We start from the raw sequence: 19,163 nt of genomic DNA on the forward strand, positions 1-19,163 counted from the left end.
GGTGATCTTATATTCAGACCAAGGTATTCACAGGATTCTAGCGGGTCGGCTTGGATTTGGTAGATCTCAATCTCTGATCGGTGGATGCAGGCTATATCTCCTCCTACTTTCCTTAGCCTATCTAATCTCACAATGTTATATTGAGGTGGTACTAAGAGATCAATGGCAGGCGATGATGATTCATTGAGCCAAGTTTCCGTAAGGATTGCCAAGTCAATTTCCTTATTGATGATGAGGGCTGCTATGTCTGATGCATGTTTGGTTGCTGAACGACAATTGAGTAGAAGGCAATTCAAGGGTTTTTCTGAGTTAATGGGGTTCCCTTTTTCGGATTCAGTTGCTGTTAACTGGATATGTTGTAAGTTGAGGTGGATTGCTTTCCTGTCATTCTTTCTGGATGCTCTATTAGAATCAATGGGTACTGTCTTGATTCTCTCCTCCCTCCCCCGGGCCGGTTGTTCATATGTTCGGAGTAAGGCTAGGGTTTCCTCATTCGACAAGGGATTTGTCCTATCTGGTCTATTGAGCCTGTTTTTTTGAGACAAGGCCATCTCGTCATTCCTTCTTTGTGCGGAGAGTACTAGATTCTGAATATGCGAGACCTTGGAGTGCGTGCTTACCGTCATCTCCCACATTTTTTCGATTGCCTGTGAAATTTTCAACGAGCCTTGTGCCATGTTGCCTACTAATTTCAGGAGCTCCTTAATTTCTTTCTGGTTTCGAGGTGATTTCTTAGGGAGGATTGACCTGTCAGTCCGGGCTTTGCATTTTGCTCTTCTCAGTAATTGCTCTGTTCTCGATCCCACTGTTCTTTCTTTTGTATCCTTGGTTAGGTTGTCACTTCCGATACTATTTGAAATGTCACGAGTATTACCTATGTTGTGTGATGCTATCCGTGAGTTTGTGGGTGGGGATCTATAAGACTCTGGTATCAGTTTCGAGAGAGGTAGCGGGTCAAAAGGTGATTCGCTTGGTCCTGAGGTACCCTCTTCAAGTAAATTCACACCGACTGGTGGCATCATCGGCTCTTCCCTTTGGACCTGGTCCTGCTCTTCTTTTGCCAGATTAGTAGACCTCTCTGTCCTTTCTGTCTCGTTCTCTGGGGTTGCCATCTCACTTTCAGTTATATCTCCAGAGCTGGACGTTTGAGTGTTATGTCCCCCAGTTCGGTTGGCGTCACTAATGGTAGTATCATTGTTGTCAGGGGTGGCATCCGCTGGGGTCGTGGGTAGTTGGTATCTTGGTCCCTCCAGAGTTTCTTTTAATATTATGAAAGTCGTTTCAAATTCCTCAAGGTCCCTATTGGCTGCTTGTATCAGCACTATTCCCGTTTTATATAACGTGATGCATAGTTCTGCATTGAAGGTGAAGTCAGTATTTTTGTGCCATGAGGGATGTTTTTCACGGCTTTTATGCGCAGCATTTCTGTGATGGCATTGCGCCATTTAGCTGTTTTATGCGTGAAGAAGATCAGGTCCCTTTTACTCTATCAAGATACGGGTCAGCGAACAGTATGTCCGGGTTTTTTTTCATGGTGTTATGTTTGAATTTTTTGGCAGCAATTTTGGATAAAGTAGATGGATATTTTATATTCTGTGCTTTGGTGCCAGTCGTCGCTCGGTGTCTTTCATCCATTTTCCTTTCTCGTTGTAAGTCTTATGCTGGTTTGTTCTTAGTTGATCCCACAAGAAATTACTTTAGCTCTCCCTTATTGTGAGAGGTGTGGTGTAGAGCTAGCCGTTACAAGATGTCCGCCATTTCTTTTCCTGTTGTTCTTCTGTGGGGGAGTGGGCTTTCTTTCTTTCTACTAATGTAGTGAGTCCCCTTTCTCTTTTACTCATCAGTTATGAGTCTAGATTTCCCTGTCTTGGTATGTCAGCAGTCCATTTTCCATGTCTATGCCCCAGGATTGATGTTCATGATGATACATCTGCCCCATATCTCTAATTTAAAACTCGTTAATGTTGGTGGCTATATTAAACATCAGTATCAAGGGGTTGATGGCCAGTAAAAAAAGCAATGGTGAGAGAGGCAGCCTTGACGGGTGCAAAATTAAAGTGGAAACTGGGAGGATAGTTCATCATTGACTCTTGTTCTTGCTATAGGCTTGGTGTACAGGGCATTGACCATTTTGATGTAGTCATCCCCGAGGCATAACGTGCTAAATGTGGCCTTCAGAATGAGCTAGGACACCTTATCAAAGATCTTCTCTGTGTCCAGGACTATAGCTGCAGCAGCGGGTGCTTACAGAAGGTATGCTTTATCAATAAGCTGGTAGAACAGTTCAATATTATTGCGTGCTAACCTGCCTTTGAGGAAGCCCGTCAAAGAGAGTTGAATTAACTTTGTAATTTGAGTAGCAAGTTGGGACTGTAAGATTTAAGCATCAATGTTGGTTTCCATGTTAATTACAGAAATTGGTGTAAAGTTCTGTGAATCAGATGGATCCTTCCCCTGTTTGGGATCTCTACAATACTGGCCTTTACAGGGCTACCTGAGACTTCCCCCAAGGATGCAAATGTGTGTAGCACGCTTTCTAAGGTGACCATAATTGTGGACTCAGAGTTTTTGGAGAAAGTTATGGGGAGGCCGTCCGGATCTCACTATGCTGTATCAGCTTTTTTCAGTCTGATACTATCCTCAGTAGAAATGGCTTTTATTGGTGAAGACTCAAGACATTGTTGGCAAACAACTTTACAAATTGAAACTGAGGGGGATTATAAGTAGATATAGAGTTTCTGAAAGATTTTCAGAATATCGCTCATCCTCATTTTGATGGAGCCTAGGGGATCCTTAATGTTAGAAATTAATGTGGAGTTCCTTTTGAATTTTAAGTAAGTGACTAGTGATCTCCCAGCTTTGTTTAGGTAAAATAATTTTTTACCTTTCTGCCCCTGGGCCCACAAGTGTGCACATTTACTCACAATGTTATTATATTCACATTTTAGTTTTTTAAATGTTGTTAGACATGAAGGGTCTTTCAAACCTCTGATTGCAAATTCTTGGGATTTGATATCAGCCAATTATTTGTCCAGGGAAGTTCTGATTTCTCTTTTTTTCTTTGCCATGTGACTTATTTCTTACCCCCGTCCCCCCCAAAAAAACATTTCAAGGTACTCCAGAAAGTAATTGGTGAGGAAACTGATGGTATGTTGTCCTTTAGGAACAAAGCTAACTACTTGCTTAATTCCTGCACATCAGATGAGTTCTCCAAAATGTCAGTGTTCATGTGCCATGAATGGGTTTTGGGTTGAGAGAGCAGTACCCCAGGAAAGACAGAGGTGGCTGCATGGTCAAAAATGGTGATGCGCTCAATGGAAGGGGCTAAGGTGTCTTGTAATAGTGTCTTGGCAACTAATATGTAATCAATTCTAGAGAAACTGTTGTTTGGGGAGAAAAAGAAAGTATCATCGCTGCAGGTTGGGTCATGTAGCTTCCATACATCTACCAGGCCATATGAAGTGCAAAGTAAGCACATTGCTTTATGAGCTTTAGGAGTTCTGTATTTAAAGGCAGTGTTCCTATCTTGAATAGTATCCATTGGTAAATTAAAGCCCCCTCCTAAAATGATACAGGCCTTTGTGGAGAGCAGTACTAGTTTGCCAGTCAACTTGGACCAGAAGACAGAGTTGTCAATGTGCGGTGCGTATATATGTTTATTGAACTCTGAGGTTTTCTTTTAACTATCAAAGACAAACTATCAAATCATTGACACTGCTATGCCCAAACCGGGCACCATGAACAGCCCACCCAGGGAAACTGGTACTGCAGGTCCGTACCCCTAAAATGATGCCAGCTTCCAAATTAGCACTGTAGACCAACACACTATTTATTCTCTAAAAAGAGGTTGATATTCCTGGAAACTGAAAATGCAAGCACACATTCACAAAGCTATCAATGGGGCAATGAGAAAAACCTACAGGTTCAACTAGTAGCATCTACTGGGGGGTAAATGTTACCAAGGTATTTTGAGTCTGCAAAAAAAAAGCATGGTTGTTGCTTTGGGCTGCAGGGCCGGGCCCACAGAAATTTGCCAGATCCAGATTAACATTGTAGTACAATATTCCCTATATGTTATACATAAAAGACATGAGGCGAAAGAAATAAAAATGCAACTAATCATACACAAAATTATCAATGAGACAAGAGGAGCAGCTTCGGTAACAACTAGTAGCATCTGCTGGGGGCAGATATTCCCTGGTCATTTCAATCCGCAACAAAAAAAGCATGTTAGTTGTTTTAAGATAGAAAAAAGTTGTTAAACTCCGCGAAATTCATGCATCCAAGCATTGTCAGGACTCCTCTAAGACAGAGTGATGGGGAGAGATGTATAACAAGAGAGCAAGGCCCCATGCTACAAGTGAGTAAATATGAAGACAAGATAGGCACCACTCTATCAGAACTCAAGGCCAAGGTGGACCGTGTCAGCAAAGACTGCGCTGCCATAGCCAACCAGGTTTGTCACTACTCTCTTCCATATTTGATTCGATGGTATCATCAAGGAAAGTTTCCAATTTCACTGGTTCCAAAAAAGGTGTGGAATTGCTATTTGAAAACAATCCTAAATGTGGAGAGGCTCACAAAGTAATGCTGGAGCAATCTGTCTGCAAGGATTTTCCTAAGTACCAAAATGCCCTTGCAGAAAAATGCTGAGAGATGGAAATCCTGGCGTCCTTCCATTGGAATTTCTTGATTTTCTTTCTGTGTGCTAGAATTAGTTTGTTATATTGATGTGGAAGCAATTTGAAGATCATCACTTGAGGAGAAGTAGCAGTTATGGGTTTATGGGTGGGCATCAAATGAGCACGCTCCAGTTCGAAGTCTCTACCAAATGATAGGCCAAGGGCTGTTGGAAGCCATTTTCCTAGAAAGTCAATCACAGAGGAGGCTTCACTCTCAACACGCTCAGTGAGACCACAAATCCAAAGATTGCTATGCTTGTTGTGGTCCTCCAAATCAGTAATTTCCCGTTTGGGCAAGGTTATCAACGTATCAGTGCTTGCTTGTGTTGAGCAGTCTTTCACATCCCAATTCTGGCCTCTGCATTGGATATCCCGAGATTAAGGTCTTGAAAGTCCTTATGAATTCCCGAGACCTCCACCTGTATGAGATTGGTATTTGTTTTGGGGCTTTGGGCTATATCATGCACATTGTTGATCTTCTTAAGGATAGCCTCAAGAGTAGTAGATTTGTCTTGCTTTTCCTTTATTGGAGAATCAGTGAGAGGGGGCTGCTGTCTTGATCTATTACGGTTGCCCTTCCCTTCCTTCCCATCCTTCTCCTTCTCATCTCTCAAATCTGTCATTGTAAGCTACCTGGAGGATAAGGTACAGTGGACCAGGATCACGAAAAGGTGTCACAGTTGTCTCTCCAAGAATGTACGCAGTGGAGCCAAGTCACACGTAAGAAGATTGGGAGTGCACTAACATGATAAAATATTGGCAGGAACCATGGTGATATCAGAATATGGCATGTCTTGGCCTACATAGGGTCCAAATGGCAACAGGGCTGAGCACACCGATCTGCCAACATCAGCGTTGTTGCCACAAAAAAAGGTCACCGGACTGTCATGTTGCAGGGTGCATTAATCGCCTTCAAACATAGGGCTGTTGTAAGCCTAACCATCAACTAGGTCGCATAGATTGAACAAGGAAGGCATTGGTGGAAAAGGGGGAGTAACTAATGAGAGATATGACAAAACATCCCAGTAGGTAGGGGATCAGACCCAAGCTGCCTCTTTTAATGTCAAACAGGGGTGAAAAGAGAAATTGAAATAGGAGTACCTGGCAGGGAATTTGTATAGGTCCTTCATTAAAACATAGTCAGGCTGAGCTCTGTCCTAGCAAAGAGGGCTGCCACAGTGGGTGCAGTGTGTAGCACTGGTTGATGGGTGCTGTAGTGATGTAAAAAACAATGCTGCTAGTTCCCAGTATGATGGCGAGAAAAAAAAACAAGAGTTGAACTCACCCTGCATCTTGAAATTCCAGCGATGTTGGGTACGTATGAGCACAGCACCGCCATTTTCCCTGACACCGCGCAAACAAGGAGTCTGCAGCCCGGGAGGTGAATCCTCGTCCCGTTGGGGTGTGCCAAAGGGGTCAAGGGTGCTGCTGGCTTCAGGGAGTCCACCTCCGAGCCCCGACACTGAAACAGACTCCAACCAGATCAGTGAGTGGGTCCCTTTAGCCTCTTCAGCACGGTCAACCTGAACTTGTGACTTTGTCCTGGTCTGGCGGGACCAGATGACCACAATTTGTGGTGCTGTTTTCACTTAAATATTTCAAATTACGTAGGTCTGGTTCTACTGATTGGACTTTGGTTGTTCTGGTCTTCATTGATACTATTTATCTAAATTTGTGTGGGAATTTTCTTGTGATATGTTTTTAAATGTTTGCTGTTTGTAGTGTTGCATACATACTTTACACATTGCCTCTAAGGTAAGCCTGACTGCTCTGTGCCTAGCTACCAGAGAGTTGAGCACAGGTTAATTGTACCCTGAAAAGGAATTGTGCTTATTGCTTGAGAAGTGTTTCAACCACACTACCACTAATCCAATTTCTAGCACAGTTCTTTAGGAACTGGCGGAAGAGGCAACTGCCAAAAATTGGTCGATGTCACATTCATCACTCCAGCAGTTCTCTCACCTCTTTTAGAGGTGGAGGAATCTGCTTTGATTCCAACTGTCAAGGTTTAGCAGGCTTTGCCATCAGAAACATTTAGCCAGTAACCCATTTGACACAGCTTCTCTAGTTTCAGAACCTCTGTCGTCATTCTTGTTCGCAAATGTAATCCTCATCATAGTGGGCAGAACAAACAAAATTAAGAACTCTCTCCAGTGACACTTGTTTTGTTTGTCAGAAAAAACTTTGGTAATTTGTTTCTACAAAACAAAAATGAAGGCTAATCGTAGGAATGAGATTTTTCCCAAACATTCTCTTTTTGTGAAATGATCCCCAATCGTCCATTGTGGACATTTAAATATTTAATTATCCATGGTCATAGCATGTTGGCATGCCATCAGCCAGACCTTAAATGTTTCACTTGGAAGGTGTAGTCTTTTTATCACCATCTTTTCTGCTTTTAGCTTCAGTTAATCTTGTTTTTAAATGATAAAGTCTATGGTTTTGCAATCATGCAGTCAAATATGATTTTGCAATTAGCTCTGCCAAAATATGCCATATCTTATGTATTAGGAAGATTTATTAGATATACAACCTCCTTATACTGCTCCCAACAAAAGGCCCTCAGGATATTTACACAACATAGGTTCATGCTCAATTTTCAGCTGATTTTGTAAAAAAGAAAATCCGATTGTGTGTCCCGAGCATGAGCTCATTCTGCAAAGCATAAATGTTCACGCCTTATGTAATGCACTATAACATACAACAGAGAAGAGTGTTTGGAGGAGTGGGACAGTGGGGTATACATCCCTGTGTAAGATCTATGGTTGCCAAACAGCAAACCCTATTCAAATAAAGGTTGAAGACATTATTGTCAGGCAACCTATGCTGCTGCAGCAGACACAAAAATACTGGCAAGATCAATAGCGAACACACTTTAATCATGACTCAACCAATTTGTGACATAGAAAGCATCCTCAATTGACCCAAGTGTTCTCGAAGCAACCCATGCATGGAACCTCAGGAGTTCGAATTTTAATAAAGCTGCTGAGATTTTCTCGACAATCCGTGTCATTGTTTTTCCTGAATGCCCCTGGCTAGGTGACTAGAGATGATGGTATGAGGTCCACTTTAAAAAGTAGAACAATAAACTAGACAAAATCACACAAGAATGTGAGGGGCTCAGAATGATGCAAAGGAGAAAGGAGGTGAATGATGTGCACCCATACTCCAGTGGGGATGGTAAAATAGATGGCGTTGGAGATTTTCTTAATCTTTAACTCGTTATATAGACATAGGCATGCATGTCATCCTTAAACTTAACAATGTATTGATGATCTTGAATAAACTCCCAGAACTAAGTGATTTTTCATTAACTTTATTGATTTAAGCTTAGCAGGGTCACAACCAATATGTCATAGGTATCCATGGGGATAGCCACTCTAACACAACCCTATTAGATACAGTTCTCTCCTGGGTTATAAAGGTTGGTAAATTTAGCCAGCAACATTATTTTTCTTTCTAGACCATTCTAGGTAATCCTGACCCTGCATGCCTTGATAAGAAGGTATTTTCAAGGCCTTGCGGGCTCTGAAGGCGAGCTTTCTTTTAAAGAGACACATTTGAAAGCTCACTAGGACACCATAAAGTGTAATCAATTAATACCTTATTTTGACCTATGGCACAGATGACCTTTATAGCAGGCTCTTTCACCTTGGGCTGCACTGCCTCTTATGGAATTTAGGCTAGTAAAGCACCAACAGTAAGAATTGCACATGTTTATCATTGACTAATCTTTTGATAAAGTTGTCAGTGACATCCTGTATTTTGAATTAAGGTCAGGGAGAATTCAAGTGTTATTGGGCAGCAGCTTCATATGGGGACATAGATAAGGATATGCCATAGAGATGGTAAACACCTATCCACAAGAGTTCCTATATCCAGGGCCTGCCACTGGACTTCCATTAGCACCTCTATTGCACAATATCTGAATGACAGACTAACCAGACTCACGAGAGGGGTCTCACTCTTTTCCCTGTAAATTTGCAAAAATTGGCCAGTAGTTATGCGATGGACCTCACATGAATGCTCTTGGTATTTTTCTGCTGGATCGCACATTATTGGAGAGGTAGCATTCCATTGAATGCTCTATCACAATATAACTATTGTAATAAACTCATCCTCAATGTAAGTAAAATCTAAATTATCAGTTGATAGTAAAGCGAAACCAAGTGTAAACTGTCAATAGAGTACAAGGAAAATACCTTCCATGGAATCTTAAAAAAATATCTTTGAGGTCATGTTTTCATCGGTACACAGACATAATATCGACTCCAAAATATCGTTTGGACATAATATCGACTCCAAAATATCGTTTGGAGAAAATATCCACAGGACAGAATATCGACAGCCAAAATATCGTTTTTAAGGTAAGTGAAGTAATATCGTTTTTAAGGTAAGTGAAGTAATATCGTTTTTATTTTTAGGGTTCAGGGTCAGTTTTGGGTTTTTGGGTAAAGGGGTATTTTTAGGGTTCAGGGTCAGTTTTGGGTTTTTGGGTAAAGGGGTATTTTTAGGGTTCAGGGTCAGTTTTGGGTTTTTGGGTAAAGGGGTATTTTTAGGGTTCAGGGTCAGTTTTGGGTTTTTGGGTAAAGGGGTATTTTTAGGGTTCAGGGTCAGTTTTCAGTTTTTGGGCAAAGGGGTATTTTTAGGGTTCAGGGTCAGTTTTCAGTTTTTGGGCAAAGGGGTATTTTTAGGGTTCAGGGTCAGTTTTCAGTTTTTGGGTAAAGGGGTATTTTTAGGGTTCAGGGTCAGTTTTCAGTTTTTGGGTATTATTTTATTATATTTTATTACTATATATATATGTTTAATAAATATGAAATAAAATAATATTTATTTAACTTTCATTAATTATTTAATTATTATAAGTTAATTTAAGTAATTTTAAGTATATTTTAGTAATTAATTATTAATATTAATTTAATTTAACACTGTTTTTAGTAAATACGATATTTTTTACAACTATATTTTTGTAAACGATATTTTGAACTCGATATTTTTGTACTTACCTATTTGTAGATAGAAACTCGATATTTTGACTGTCGATATTTTCTCAACGATATTTTTGATGGTCGATATTCTGTCGGTCGATATTCTTTCAGTGATCCGTTTTCATCCACATTGGGGACCATGCATGGCTTAGCAAAATTAAAGAAACATGTTTATCACTGTAACTAATGCTATGTCAAGACTTTACAGATATCTGGCCTGCCCCTCATCAACTATGATTATTATTACTCTAATAGGGACAAAACTTTGTTCTTCATCTCTCTATGGCCTGGCAATATTCTAAGATAAATATAATGATTTGTGTGCAGCGTGGGCAAGTTAATATTGCTTGCTGGAAACATATTTGTACTACGACGTTAAATCTAGCAGAATTGAGGGCTACTTCGAAAAATGGATTGGCAGGAAGTTAGGCACAAACAACTTGATTATGTTAATCCTTGGGCCACTTATACGTACACCCTAATAAACAAATGTGCTCTGGCTGTGGAAAGAAATTAACTGGTGGGCTAGTAAAAAGGTCGCCCAACAATAGTCATTTGAGGAGGGCATGTAAGCTGTCTTCTAAAGAAGATTTCAAATATACAACCTTAGGTCCATATTTATGAGTCCAGTTGCATCACTCTTGCACCACGCAACATGGTGCAAGAGTTACGTAACCCAAAACGAGATTTATGAAACAATGCAAGGCCACCTTGCGTGTCCCTGACTGGCTGCATGAATCTGGAACAAAGCGTCGCAAATTGCTGTGTTTCGCTATTCTGCCCTGGGAAGGTGTTTCATGGGCATTGCGAGGGTGTAAACACACACTTCTCATTTATTTTACGCATTCCAAGATTTGCCAATAGTGGTAGACCTGGGAATGTGTCAAAAAAATATGCCTTCTCAGGGGAGGGGAAATATCTTTATTTCTCCATGTTACCACCTCTTTCTATGTGTGCTGCATTGAGGCATGTGCCTCTCAGGATTGTTTTTTTGCAGGAATGTGTCCCTTCCTGCACAAAAATAATCCTGCATGCAATGCAGGAACCCTCGCACCATGGTGCAAGCGTGCTTGCGTTGGAGCGTTGGAGCGAGGCAGCATATTGTGCACTAACACTGGGGTAAGAACAGGAATGTGCTGTATGGCAATAAATAAGAAGAGCTGGTCTCTAATAGGAAACAGTGGAACTGGATCGAGATGTGTGGGATGAGTGGTGTTTTGTTTACTCGAGTAGAATGGTTCTATGCCACTCGCGTAAAATTAAAAGTGGCTCAATGTTAAAAAACAGAACCAAAAATGTTTTTCCTTCTTATTTAATTCATAACATATCGTCCTATTAAAATATTTCATTCTCATTAATGTATTCTGCTTTATTTTTCTTAATTGACATTGCATAATATAATTGAATTATAATTAGCATTCAGTGATATGGAATTTTTCCTTATCATACGTCCCAGAAAAACATCTTAAGACCCAGTTTTAACTTGATGACAATGTCAACAGTTAACGACACAAAGGTAGAGACCGTGTCTGATTCAGAGCATGCTTTAGAATTTCCTGACATCAGCACTTGGGGTGTAGTTTTTCAAAGTAATATAAAGCATTTAGTACTGATAGCAAATGCTGATCATGGTGTCCTATGCATTGCTTTTCCTTCCCTCTGACATCAAGGTCAAGGAACATAATAACGTATTTCAGTGGCTTTGAACATTTTCATCCATAGCCTCAGGAGATAATATGAATCAAAAGCTCTGATCTGAAGGCTTCCAAGAAGCAGATGTACTTCAAGTGTATCTATCATGATTGCCGCCCTTTTAAAAGCTGAACACTAGAAATATTTTTGTAAAACGATTATGTCTACTTTTATCACACTGTCCTTGATATAATTGAAATATGTGTAACAGTTCTGGCAAGTACTTTTACAAAATCATCTTTCCTGACTACCTTTCAATCACTGTCTAAGTGTTAAATGGAAAAAAACAATTTTGGAAAAGAGATTGAGCAATTTATGTGGGCAGAAGTTTCTAGTTTTAGATGCTAAGCCAATGTTTTTTTTATACACTTGAATGCTCGAATTCAACTCACAGTGTATTTTTTATAAAGCTGTTGATGTAATGATACCAACAAAACAGTTATTTTTCTTGATCATTATATGTTGATCTTTTCCAACTAGAATGCATTGTCTGCTTGTAGATACTTGCGCCTCTGGAGTTAGAAGAATATGGCGAACTGCTATTTACTAAGGCCCAGATTTACCTTGAATATACATTGTGGTTGTGCCACTTTTGTGACACTGCTGACAAAGTAACGCAACACAGCACATAGCGCTGAATTATGTAACTTTGCCTCGGGTAGATGTTAAATAGGTGGATCATGGGTGGAGCATAGGGGTTCCTGGGTTTGCGCCAAAATAATGTACCTAACAGACAGAAGGGTAACAAGGAGAATATCTTAATTTCTCCTCATTGCTTCCTCTTTCCATGCTTGCTGCATTTTGTAACACACATAGAGAGGAATATGCCTCTAAGGATTACATTTGTGCAGGAAGATATACCTAACTGCGCAATAACAATCCTTTCTGCAACGTAAGCGTACTTCCACTGTGCTGCTAGTGTACTCTACTCTGTTGGTGCCTATACAAGGAGAGAAAAGAAACACTCTACATCTTCGTAAATATGTAGCATTTCTGCTCACTCCCTTTCACACAAAGCAGCGTAGCAAGCTTCCTTGCTGCAACACATTGCATGAAATAACAGTAAATATGTCCCAACATTATAGCTCTCACACTGAGACATTTCTTAACATGTCAACTTAAATGGCTCGTGTAGACTGAAAGATGGTTTCATCAATGTGTAAAATTGGATTACATTATTATCTTTGAAACAAAATCCCAGGAAAATGGATTACATCTACTAGCACATGTAGGGCATGTGGGGCAAAAGCAAGTCAGACAGTCTGCTATGGCTTGAACACTTAAAACTACTGATAATGTGGTGGGGGGAGGGCCTTCTGCTTGGTCGTCGGCGTGGTGGCCACCCTGCCTGGGCGATGTCCCTGCTCCTTGTCAGGAGGCCAGGAACCTCGGCGTGTGGCTGGATAGAGACCTTGCCTTTGGTCCCCTGTAAAAAGGTCAGGCTACCAACCAGAATAAAAGATCCTTAAGTATTGCCCGGCGGTGTCGCCTCTTAAACCCACAAGATATTAACCAATGAAGAGGCAGGCGCTGGAGACTGGAAGGCAGGAAACAAAGGTTTTATTCTCTCCGGAGGAGAACACATCAGTTCGGACAGCAAGTATCGTCACGAGGTGCTCTAACCGCATCTCTGAGGCCTGGCCTCTTATACACATGTTTATGATCTTTATTGCAGGTTACACATGCTTGCAATGCTTTGAAGTATGAAAGGACATCCTCGGAATCTCCCCTTCAGGCCCGTTCCCACACACATTTACAGTTGAAGTCCCCACCCCGGTCACAACAGGTGATGATTATCGCGCAGCTGGACATTCCGCCGATTCACGGAATGTGTGGGGTTGATCGGATCTCATAGGGTGGGGGCTTTGATCAACTCGAGGGTCCTTTAATGGGGGAAGCTTCCTACTGTACGGGGGGGGCAATAAACAGTATCCGCAGAGCCAGGTGGCGGCCTGGGAACGAGGAAGACAAACGGGCACACAGGAAAGGGGTTTGCATCAAAGGGCCTGGGACCATGAAAGGAATGAAGGGAGGTGTCGCGCTGGGAACAGGATGGGGTTCCGAGGCAGAGCTGCACTGAAGAGGGGTTTACGACCCAAGGCATGTGAGAGCAGGGGGGGTTGTCAGCGCGCGGGGGGATGCCTGCGAGGTCGAGGGAGAGAGAGAGAGACGCGCTGGCTATCAGCGAGGGGCAGGGAGGCCATGGTGCTCAAAATGGCTGCCGCTTACGTGCACGAATGGGTTCGAGAAGAGCAAGATGGCGCCGATAATGTTGACGTTTGCAGCCTAACTTTTAACAGTCCTCCCTTTTCAACATATCTAGCCAACTTGCCTACTCAATGTCAATCTTCATCAAATTCCCAACCTCGGCATCATATAATACTCCCATGCGTTCGTTTCCAAAGTCCACAGTCTTAGGGCAAATACAATTTGTACATAATGAACACAGAGGTGGCAGACATTGAATTCCTAAGCATAGACCGCATATTACAACTACTGGAATCAGGATAATGGTGAACAGTCTCCAACCCCAGTTCTTAACGGTGTTCCAGAACCAACCACCAAGCGACCATTCTTCCTGATCCTGGTGGACTTCTGAAGAGAGTCTGTGAAGATGTTCGATGGCTTTGTACACTGAGGGTGAATTGTCCGGTATGTATGTACAGCAGCTGGACCCAATAATGCGGCATGCTCCACCACGGTCCGCAAGAACCACATCTAGGACAAGGCGGTTCTGGAGGGCCACCAAGCGGACCGCTTGAAGTTCGGCGGTGTTGTTAGCAAAGATACCAGCTGTGATGTTCATTGTTGTCTCAACCGCCTGAGTCAGATGTCGGATGGCACGGCTGTTTGCCATCGGGCCCCAGAGGGGAACAAGTCCCTTCATAGCATCGAGGAACTGCGCTCCTGTTGAGTCGGCTTGCTCAATGTCCTTGGCTCGTTTTTGTCTATGATGATTCGCTGGGGCCACATAAGTCGGAGGAAGGATGAAGGAGATGAAACAAGTGCCCCCCCAGCCTTTGGGGAGCCAGGTGTAGGCCTTTGTGCCGCAGACGAAATACATGTTTGGGGACGACACAAAGGAAGGTGGATCCGTGGAGTCCAAAGTTCTGGTAAAACGGCAAGCACTGCGGCCCACCAGCTGTGTCCCATGTCCTTCTATGCACATGTGGCCTGTGACGTTGATGACTGACAGGGCCACAGTCAGAGTGGCAGCCGTTCGTTTCCGTAGGTAGGAGAAGGTGGGTCTGGTTGGATTGTTGAACACCTGCATTTCAATTCGTTCTTTAGCAGGGATGTCCATGTGGATTGAGTCGTTGGAGGTCTGCGGGCAGAAGTGTGCCTTTGTTTTGTTTCGCCAGACCCCGTGGAAGAAATGCGTTACGGTTTTGCTGGAGGTGGCATTGTCCTTATAGCTTTCTTGCAGGAGGATCAGCCAAGCAAGGCAGGAGCCATGAACTGAGAAGGGTGAAGGGATGAATGGTATCGAGTGTCCAGTGGCGTGGGGTAGCAACCCACAGATCCAACAGTTGGTGGCATTGGTGGCGAGATTGTGCTGGTGAAGGAGCTGTACGAAAGAGTTATTCCAAAACTCCTTTCGCCTCTCTCTGAGTTGACGAGAGAGCGAAATCAGATAATGTTCCTTCATGGTGGTAGGCTGAGCAGTGGTCAGGAATGTTTCGTGAGCAGGTGCATTTTCTTCCACAATCCAGAGTGTGGTCATGAGGAGAAAGCAGAAAAGGATTGTGATGAAGAGTGCAATTGTCTTTGAGCTGTGGAGTCTGTCTGTTCTTGGGTTTCTGTAGTGGGTATTTCCTGTTGCCTCCATCATCTTCTTATTTGGCGCTTCCATCATCTTCTTATCTGGCGCTTCCATCATCTTCATCTTCAAGGTGCTCGGTAGTGGGCAGAACCACAGACTTAGTTTAGCTTCTCTCCAGGTAACCCTTGGTTGCTTTGGGTCACCGTTCTGAGATTCAACTTAGTTCGTGGTCTACTTAGCCGAAGCTCCCTCCTTTCGACGCAGGAAATACCCTTCTCTGGATGGCACAGTGGGATCAGAGAATTTTGAAAGTTCAAGTGCTTCGGTATCAGGATAGCAGGTTAGCGACGGTCGGTCCTTGTTCAGGAGCTCTTCTTGGTTGTCGATGTTTTCTGTCGTGGCCAGGGTCGAGGAGACCTTCTTACAGTGGTGTGCGTGCAGCCAGTGCCATTTCCCCTCCACACGAAGAGCCGTCCGGGTGGTGATCAACACTTGCCAGGGGCCCGTCCACCGGGGTTCCAAACTCTTCGACCGCTGAAAGTTTCGGATCAGCACGAAATCTCAAGGTTGGATGGCGTGACCCGGACCCCTGGAAGCATCGGGGATGGCCTGCTGCACCTGCTGATGAATGACAGACAGAGTTTCAGTCAATTTATACAGATAATCAGACATTAGGACGTCCGGGACGTCATGAATGGAAGTTGGTTTCGGTGCAGACCAGACACTCATGGGTCGACCGAAAACAACTTCATTAGGTGTTAAGTGATGTCTGGTGGGGGTGGAACGCATCGATAGCAATGCCAGTGGGAGGGCGTCTGGCCATTTCAGACCCGTGGTAGCCACTATCTTGGCCAGTTTAAGCTTTAGTGTGGCATTGTGTCGCTCAACAAGTCCAGCAGACTGGGGGTGGAAGACTGCGTGGAATTTCTGCTTGATGCCCAACCCCTTTAAGATGAACTGGATGACTTCGGCTATGAAGTGGGGGCCATTATCGCTCCATAAAATACGACAAAGGCCGTAACGGGGGAAAAACTCCTGTAACAGTACTTTTGCAGTGGCCATAGCAGTGTTGTCACGGGTTGGGTATGCTTCCACCCATTTGCTAAATGCGCACACCACGACAAGTACATATTTCAGGCCTTGGCACCTGTCTAGCTGGATGTAGTCCATCTGCAGGACTTCAAATGGGTGATTTGGGACCCCAAATCCTCCCCGGGGTACTACAGTTCCTTTCCCGGGGTTGTGTTGCAGGCATATCAAGCATTGTTGGACCAGACGTTTGGCGGAGTCTGTGATTTTATCATTGTGCCAAACTCTGGAGACGAGTTCAATCATGGGGGCTGATCCTATGTGGGCAGGGGAGTGTGCCATAGCCAGTATGGGAATCAGGTACGAGTCAGGTAGCAACCATTTGTTTGTGTCTCTTGTCCGCCAGCAGCCTTCGTCATCTTTTAATCCCACCCGTGTCCATTCAGTCAGCTCGTGTTGTGTGCTAGCCGTTTGAATGTCTCTAATAGTGTCCCTAGCGTCAGTCCATTTTTCTGCTTGTGACCTGGTCACGTACATATGTGTTGTCGTCCTATTTTCAGCTGTCGTTCGGGCCGTGATGTCGGCTAGCGCATTTCCCTGCCCAATGATGTCTGTCATCTTTTTGTGTGCCTGGCATTTGACGACTGCGAGCTTTTTGGGGAGAAGGACAGCTTCGATCAAGGCGGAGACTAGATCCCCGTGCAAAATGGGGGTGCCGTGTGAGGTCAAGAATCCCCTTTCCCTCCAAAGGAGCCCAAAATGGTGAACCACCCCGAAGGCATACTGGCTGTCGGTGTAAATGTTCGCTGTGGTTCCTGCTGCCAGAATGCAGGCTCGTGTCAGGGCAATCAGTTCCGCTGCCTGGGCAGATCGTTGCGTGATGCGGGCTGTCTCGACTACAGTTCGAGCCGTGGTGACTGCATAGGCAGCGGAAGTGGTGCCATCGGGGAGTTTGATGCAAGAACCGTCCACCCACAGCTCCCCGTCAGGGTCAGGGAAAGCCGTGTCTCTGAGGTCAACCCTACTTCTAGTCTGTTCGTCCGTAAGAGTCACGCAGTCATGTACAGGGTGCACATTGGGATCGTTCTCTGGTAAGGGTAACAGAGTTGCCGGGTTCATTGTGGTGCATCTTTTCAGGGCGATATGGGGTGCAAGCAAAGTCAGTTCGTATCCAGTCAGTCGTGCACTCGTCAGGTGTTGCGTCTTGGTTTGGTTCAGGAGGGTGTCAACTGCATGGGGTACCAGTACCGTGAGGGAATTCGAGAGTACGATCCCCTCACTCTGTCGGATAGAGATTGCAGCAGCAGCTACAGCTCGAAGGCAGGCAGGCAAGGCTCTGGCTACAGGGTCAAGAGTGGCAGAGAAGTAAGCGCACGGTCGTTGCTTTGGGCAAATGGCCTGGGTCAGGACAGATAAAGCGCACCCCTCCCTTTCGTGAGTGTAAAGGGAGAAGGGCTTTTTGTAATCAGGGGTACCTAGGACAGGGGCCGAACAAAGGGCATCTCGTAGTTCCGTGAAGGAGGTTTGACACTCAGGGGTCCAAGGGAGTGGGAAGGGGACGTCTTTACCTAGCAGAGAAAGCAGCGGTTTCACAACGAGGCTAAAGTTTGGTAACCACTGTCGGCAGAAGGAGGTGAGGCCTAGTAGGGAGCGAACCTGTTTCTGGGTCTTAGGGACAGGAGTTTCGAGAATGGTTTGGATCCGGTCAGGAGTGAGTTTCCTTCCTTCTTTGGACAAAAGGTGGCCTAGGTAAGTGACCTGGGGTTGGCAGAATTGCAACTTCTTCTTGGAGACCTTGTGGCCATTTTCCGCAAGGAAGTGCAGGAGTTGAATGGTGGCTGTAACTGCTAATGGAGTGGTGTCGGCTGCCAAAAGGATGTCATCGACATATTGCACTAACACCACTCCATCGGGTAACTGGACTTGATCCAGTTGTCTCTTGAGGGCCTGGCTGTAGATGCTAGGGCTTTCTGTGTAGCCCTGGGGTGCTCGGCAGAACCTATATGAGCGGGCTTTTAGGGTGAAGCCGAAGAGATATCGGCTGTCTGAGTGGATGGGGATGGAAAAGAATGCGTTTTTGAGGTCAATGACAGTGAAGGTGGTGGCAGTAGAAGGAATCAAAGTCAGGATGGTGGTGATGTCTGAGACCACAGGGTACTGGGGTACCACCACTTTGTTGATCTCTCGAAGGTCAATGATAAAACGGTATGCTTTCTCATCTCCCTCTCCCTGTTTCTTGATGATGGGCAAGATAGGGCTGTTGCAAACGTTGCTAACCACTTCCTCTACCACTCCTGCGTCTATCAGTGACTGAATAATCTTTACCAATGCCTTCTCGCCCTCGGGCGATATCCGATATTGTGGAAGTTTTGGGAGTGTTGCGTCTGGTCGGACAGTAATGTGCACTGGGTCAATCAACATGCGCCCTACGCCCGAATCCGCCTTGGCCCACAGATACGGAGGCAGAGTGTCAAGCAGGGATGTGTCAGCGTCGGTGATGGAAAACATGCGTCGGGGAGGGCAATGTCTAAGCAGAACGGGGTTGTCGCAAAGGAAAACTCGAACTCCGTCTTGAGAACATCTGATCGTCGCTCGGAAGTGTTTCAATAAGTCAAGTCCCATAATGGCGTCAGGGCTATTGGAGGAAAGCAAAAACGTGGTGTCAGTGGTGTTGTTTTCTACGTCAAAGAGGATCGGGGAAGACAAAGGGTTAGTGGAGGGCGTTCCATCGAAACCTGTCGATGTTATAAGTGAGCCAGACAAGGGTGCCCTTGGAATCAGTCGTTTAGATAACGCACTACGTGTTGCGCCAGTGTCTACCAGAAATGGAGACTTGGTACCCAGGACCTTAGCAGTGACGTAAGGGACTTGCTGGTCAACATAGAGCTCGACTCGATCCCTCCCTTGCCCTTGGCAGTCCTATGCAAAGTTGTGGGCGTCATCGTAGTCAGACTGCTGGTATTGGTTCTGTCTGGGTCGATCAAATGTATTTGGTCTGCCTGATCTGTC

The 19,163-nt window shown here is 44.3% G+C and overlaps 1 protein-coding gene across 3 annotated transcripts in view; it reads left to right on the forward strand.

Moving 5' to 3' along the window:
* The window catches only part of SLC2A9 (solute carrier family 2 member 9), a 2,336,117-nt gene that overhangs the window by 1,170,075 nt on the left and 1,146,879 nt on the right, over nucleotides 1–19,163 (forward strand). The gene's annotated exons all lie outside the window — the stretch shown is intronic.

Source organism: Lissotriton helveticus, chromosome 2_2, assembly GCF_964261635.1.
Source record: "Lissotriton helveticus chromosome 2_2, aLisHel1.1, whole genome shotgun sequence".
NCBI classification, from domain to species: domain Eukaryota; kingdom Metazoa; phylum Chordata; class Amphibia; order Caudata; family Salamandridae; genus Lissotriton; species Lissotriton helveticus.